This window comes from Otolemur garnettii, unplaced genomic scaffold (genome assembly GCF_000181295.1).
Source record: "Otolemur garnettii isolate 467f Iridium unplaced genomic scaffold, OtoGar3 scaffold00066, whole genome shotgun sequence".
NCBI classification, from domain to species: domain Eukaryota; kingdom Metazoa; phylum Chordata; class Mammalia; order Primates; family Galagidae; genus Otolemur; species Otolemur garnettii.
Genome location: NW_003852461.1, coordinates 3,082,633 through 3,089,280, shown reverse-complemented (window position 1 = coordinate 3,089,280; position 6,648 = coordinate 3,082,633). Strand labels below are relative to the sequence as shown.

Below are 6,648 nucleotides of genomic sequence, written 5' to 3'. Positions count from 1 at the left end.
TGGGTGCGGTGGCTCACATCTATAGTCCCAGTATTCTGGGAGGTCAAGGTGGGTGGATCACCTGAGCTCAGGAGTTCAAGATCAGCTTGACCTAGAGCCAGACTCCATCTCTACTAAAAAGAAAAAAAAAAAAACCTAACCAGGCCTTGTGGTGGAGTTCCAAGTACTTGGGAGACTGAGGCAAGAGGATCACTTGAGCCCAAGAGTTTAAGGTTGCTGTGAGCTATGATGCCATAGCACTCTACCCAGGGTGATGGAGTGAGAGTGTGTCTCTAAATAAATAAATATTTATAGGCACTGACCTTTGAATTTCACATGTTTTTATCACAAAATAGTATTGTTCTTTTGAATTTTAAAAAATCATTTAAAAATACCGAAGTCCTTCTTAGCTCACAGGTTATACAAAAACAGGCAGCCCAGATTTGATGTGTGGGCTATAGTTTGCTGACTCCAGGTCCAGTTAATAATAGTCATAATAATAATAACAACTTCCATTCACTCTATCCCTATTGTGTGGCAATCACCATACACCTTTTACCACCCCTTTTTCAAATGAGGAGGGAAACGCTCAGAGAGAGGTGAGTGTGGTCAGCGGCACGAAGTTGGGAAGCAGAGCTGAGAGCCACGCCTAGATCTGTCAGTCTGAAACTTCTTGCCACATTGCCAGGCTGCCTCTTAATTTAAATCATGCAGTCTTGGGTGGCGCCTGTGGCTCAGTGAGTAGGGTGCCTGCCTCATAGAGCAAGGATGGTGGGTTCGAACCCGGCCCTGGCCAAACTACAAAAACCACAAGATAGCCAGGCATTGTGGCGGGCCCTGTAGTCCCAGATACTCAGGAGGCTGAGGCAAGACAATCGCCGAAGCCCAAGAGCTAGAGGTTGCTGTGAGCTGTGACAGCACTGCACTCTACAGAGGGTGACAAAGTGAGACTCTGTCTCTAAAAAACAAAAACAAAAACATGCGGTCTTGACAGCTCTTTCACTGATCAAATTGTGGTTCAGAGCTGCAGGCTTTGAGAGCATTCCACTAGCACTCCTAGGTGCTTGGTACTAGCCTAAGGTGACCAGACATCCTGCTTTTGGCGGGACAGTCTGGATTTTTAACAACTTGTCCCACGTCCCATGGCATTTTTAAAAAGTCCCGATTTTTGGAAAGAATGCACGACAAGCTAGGGAACGGTAGGACAACAGGAAGGGAATATACTTCAGCTGCTGAAAAGATTAATGTAACTCCATTTGGGAATGAAGAGGTTAATGTAACTTCATTTGGAAATGAAAAGGCTAATGTAAACTCCCTACTTCCCCTCCTGGGCAAGGTCGCCCAGGTGGATAGGCATCCTACTCCTTTGAGCCACAGGCACTGCCCTATACATAATTTTTAAAAATGTATTATATTTGTAAATTGTACTTATGTTGAAATTTTAAAAATACTATTATAATACTATTTTTGTGTTCTATGAAAATTTTTATTGCTCCATATAGACCAAATTTTTAATTAAGAACACCCCACCCCCACCCCTTCCCCAGTCAATGGTGTCCTGCTTTACCAATGTTAAAATCTGGTCACCTTATACTAGCCATGCCAATAGCAACTTCCTATGTGACCTCTGGGAAAACTTGGAATTGTCTGAGTCTTTGTTCCCTCTTCTATAAGATAAAGAGATTAGAGGAGGCTAGGGGTTTTCAAGGGCAATGGCGATTTTGCCCCTGAGGGACATCTGGTAATGTCTGGAGACATTTTTGCCCCCACATTGTTGTGTCTGACTGTCACATATGGTGGGTAGAGGCCAGGGACTCTGCTAGACTCCTTGCAATGTGCAGGGCAGTCCCTATGACAAAGAATTATCCGATCCAAAATGTCAATCATGCTTAGGTTGAGAAACCCTGGACCAATCAACCAAGAGGGCATTTCTGGGAACCTGAATTTTTTCATTCATTTCACAGAAGTATATTTAATTAAAATCCAAGTCTTTTCTCCTCTCTCAATCACAGATTCCTTTTTTTTCTTGTAAAATGAGAGGATTAAACAATATAATCCCAGAGATTCTTTCCAGCTTTACAATGTTCAAGCTTATGATTAACAAGGGAATATTAAAAATAAATGTTGTGCTATTAAATCCAAGATAATACGAATCATTTTTATATTTTTGTCTTAATAACCAGTGCTGTTCATCTCCCTTATCCCCACAGGGCAAAGTTTGCAAATTCGAAGTCCGGGGGCTGAACTCAGCTTGCAGACATGTTTTGTTTGGCCTGTAGGATGTATTAGAACTGTGAGAATTAGTGGCCAAGATTTAAAAGACTGGATATTTCCAGTCAACCTCTGCATTTCCAGCTTTTCTTAAAAAAATCAGAAGACCTCACCACTTTGGGCTCGATTCTTACACGACAGTGATTAGCCAAAACTGGGTAAAGCTGTCCCTTCAGATGGGACTGAGTCTCCAGTTCACTGGAATCCCCAGCTCACAGGCTGGACCTGTCCCTTGCCTTCTTCATTTATTTACATGCCCTCCGTGCTGACCTGGCCCTGTAGGTACCTCATTTTGCTACCCTGTCCTTGACTTCTCGAGTGCTCACAAAAATGCCCAGAAATGTACACAGTGGGCACTTAAGATTGTGGGATCTTAAATGAAATAAACATTAAGTTCTACCACAGGGTCCAAGTAAACAAGAGGATAAGAACAGGATGGGAAGAAAAGTCTTTGCAGCGGCTTGTAAAAAAAGAAAAAAAAAAGCCGTAAGAGTTTTAGCAGAAGGTATGAGGCAATGGTGTTTTGAGACTGCCAACTAGCTAATGTGATCTCTGGCTCTGTGATGAGGCGCGGAACACTCTGACAGGACGCGGGGCAGTCTGGGTCTTCCCTCGGCTCAGATGCTTCTGAATCATCATGTTCCTTCTTGGGGATAGACTCGAAGTGGGATTTGAACAAAGAGGTGAGCCACGGATTGGTGAGATGACTTGGAATCTCTTCATGGGAGTGAGATTTGGAGAAGCTGGGGTCATTGATTCTGGAGAAGAGGTGAGTCGGGAGCCACAGGAAGGACCTTTTCAAATATTGGCATAGGTGTCATGAGGGGGAGGATCAGTTAAACAACATGACCTTCAATATGTGCCACAGCCCCCTTTCTGAGCTCCAGGTTTCTTGCTTTTTTTTTTTTTTTTGAGACAGGATCTTGCTCTGTTGTCTGGGCTGTAGTACAGTGGTATGATCATAACTTACTGTAACCTTGAACTTTTCGGCTCAAGCAATCCTCCTGCTTCAGCCTCCTTAGTAGTTAGGACTACAGGAGCACACTACCAATTCCTGGCTGATTTTCTAAACTTTTTTTGCAGGGACAGGGTCTTGCTATATTGCCCAGTCTAGTCTGGGCAATATAGCAAGACCTTAAGGGATCCTCCCACTTTGGCCTCCCAAAGTGCTGGAATTAACAGGTGTAAGCCTCCACTTTTATAATAGAGAGAAATTACTCTAACTCTGTTTTATAAACTCTTTTATAAAATAGTTTTCTCACTTTTATTATAAAGGGATTTTATTTTTAACTTCTCTCTTTCTGACAAAAACTGATCTTGAAGCAAAATGTGTAGCTATGTGAAATAATGGATTCAGAGGTGGCTTGATTTACAGGGGATCCAGAGGCTCAGCTGTTTAGCAGTTCCTCCAAGCCCTCGAAGTCTCACAGCTGAGAGAGCTCTGCAGAGCCTCTGGGACCCTGCAGTGTGCAGTTTGAAAAACTCCAATCTAGATTTCTAAGATCACTTCTCATTCCCCAACCTTCATTTTCTACAGCCTAGGTTTCTGGATGTGAAATATCAAGGAGGGCTTTTGCAGTAAGCTTGATGGGGAGCTGAGCCATCAAAGGCAGAGAGGGTGGGATATGGATGGTCCCAGAGGACAGGGTAGCAAGAATCTCCAAGAACTAAGAACTGCTGAGTTTGGCTGAAACCCACTTTGCCTGAAGTGAGTCAGTGGCCCTTATGACAATTGTCTAGTAAGAAATGCAGATGGCAGTTCGGTCTTCGTTTCTTTGGAAACTTGGAAGGCTGGCTCTAGTTGACCTTGTGATTTTCCCTTTCCCATCTACTTCACTCCTGCTCCCCAGACCCCATCATACTGCATAGTTTGAGGATTATCCCAGTGTTGGAGGTGGGCCCTGCAGGGGTGTCCAGCCTATGGCCCGTGGGCCACATACACATTATTTGAGGACTGTTTTGCTTATCTGTGGTGTTGGAGACTGTGAAAGTTACACGTGGACCTTTTTCTTGCTCATCAGCTTTCCTTAGCCTTTGTGTATTGAAGGTGTGGCCCAAGACAACTCTTTTCTTCCAAGTAGGCAGAACAGAAAAAAAGTTCCCCCCCACCCCTGAAACAATCCCAGGATCCCTCCTCCTAGACAGCGATTGGTTCAGGAACCCAGGCCCCAGCAGCTAATCCATGTGCTTATGGGCCCTGCAGAGGGTCGTCAGGGACCAACCCGGTAGCCAACATGGGCAATGAAAACTGTTTGCTGTGGGCCCTTTTAGGAAAAGTTTTTTCACATGTAAGAGAAGTCCAGATGGAGAGGCAGTTTATTTCTTTCTCCTGCTACTGGAATCTGGTGCACATGAGGCCTGGAGTCGCTCAGCCATTTTTGCAGCAGCCCGAAGCTGGCCCAGGAGGACGGCTGAGACAGGAGAACTTCAGTAGTGTGGAATTGGAGCCACGGAACTGAGTCTGAACTGAGAGCTGCTGACCTTCTGGGCTTTGGGGTATGTAAGCCCATCACTTGCTTTCTTTCCTTATCATTGTAGTTTAATTTGGTTTTTTCTTCTTCTTCAAGTTCAGTGAACTCATCCAAGCCAGAAAGGTTTCCTTCTAGTGACCTCAGTGATTTGTGTGGGGGAGGCAGGGAGACCTATTGAGGGCATACAGGCACCTCTTCTCTCCACCTCAGTCTTGTGGCCTCAGCTGCCTCTCAAATCCCTGATTGCCCACTGGACTCCACCTACTGCAGCTATCCGTCGCCGCACTTACCCATGGAGTTAAAAGTCCTCAGGCCGACCAGCACTGCAGCTGAAATCCCTGATGCCTCCCAGCACTTCTGGACTCAACAAAGACCAAGCTGCAGCTGTGAGATCTGGCTTCCCAAGCAGCTGCTGCAGGGGCTGGGTGGTACAGCTCAGGAGTGTGGGAGACTTAAATCTCTGGCAGGTAAACTTGGAGCAATGGAATGCAAGAGATGTAAGAGCTCTGGCAAATAAATTTCCTCTCCCTTCCTCCCTCCCAAGACTGAACCAAGGGAGCATCTTCCTCCCTGAAAAGCCCATTTGGAAATAGCTCATCTAGGTGGACGGATGCCCCTGCTGAAATGCAACACCAACCTCACGTTTCTTCCTTTGCTACCTCGCCTCCCTTTCTGCTCAGTTTTGCAGCTGTAAGATTATACTTCCTAAATAAAGCATTAGCACTTAATCCCTACCTCAGGCTCTGCTTCTAGGAAAAGCATCCAAGCTGGAAAGGAACATATCAAAAAGAAATAAATTGTGGAGAGTTTAGACCATTGCCTGGTTTTAGTATTTAGAAAATCCGATCTTCTGTGGAAATCAATAATCCAGGTAGAATGCACCTTATACCGTTTAGAGCTCACATGGATGTGTGTTCACGTCCCGACTCTGTTCTTTTTTTTTTTTTTTTTTTTGAGACAGAGCCTCAAGCTGTCACCCTGGGTAGAGTGCCGTGGCATCACAGCTCACAGCAACCTCCAGCTCCTGGGCTTAAGTGAGTCTCCTTCCTCAGCCTCTCAAGGAGCTGGGACTACAACGCCTGGCTATTTTTTGGTTGTAGCTGGCAGGCCTGGGCTGGATTTGAACTCGCCAGCTCAGGTGTATGTGCCTGGCACCTTAGCCACTTGAGCCACAGGCGCTGAGCCCTGACTCTGTTCTTTAGTAATTGTATGATCTTATTCAAGTTAAGAAAGTCCTCTTAGCTTCACTTTCCACATTTGTAGATAATGACAATCTCACTAACCAAATAGGGTTATTGTGAAGATTAAAGATGATAATGTATATAAAAGCTTATCACAGGGGTTCTCAACCTTAGCACTATTGACATTTTGGGCCAGATAACAGTTTTGTGGGGAGCTGGACCGTGCATTGTAGCATGCTTACCAGAGTCTCTGGCCTCTACTCATGAGATGTGAGTAACCTCACCCAGCTCTGGCAATCAAAAACGTCTCCACACACAGTCCCATGGAGGCCTAATTTTGCCAAGTTGATAAAAACTGACTTTTCCTTAGCTGACACTGAATTCTGTACAGATAAGCGAGGCCACCGTAGACCTTCCAGCCCCGCCAGTTCTCCCACTCAGTACACCTGTATGAATGAGACTCCCCTAAACCACCAGAAGAACCACCTAGCCAAACGGAAAATTGTGAGGATCGTAAGAAACCATGAATTGCTGCCATTTTAAGCCACTAACTCTCGGTGGACTTATTATACAGCTAGACAAGTAAAACAAATTGGTAACAAGAAACGTGATGCTGCCATAACAAAAACCTCAACTACAGAGGGTGCCCCAAATGCATATGTATTTTAAAACATGAAAACACTGTATTAAAGTTGTAAAACTCACCATATACTGATAACATTTGTTGTCTTGTATCTTTTATCTGT

The 6,648-nt window shown here is 44.8% G+C and overlaps 1 long non-coding RNA gene across 1 annotated transcript; it reads left to right on the top strand.

Annotated features, from left to right (window-relative positions):
• The first annotated feature begins 2,110 nt into the window (after positions 1-2,110).
• On the top strand, positions 2,111-5,449 carry LOC111726452. Its single transcript, XR_002774217.1, has 2 exons — positions 2,111-3,019; positions 4,522-5,449. It is a non-coding gene; the product is annotated as an uncharacterized LOC111726452 (long non-coding RNA).
• Positions 5,450-6,648: the final 1,199 nt, after the last annotated feature.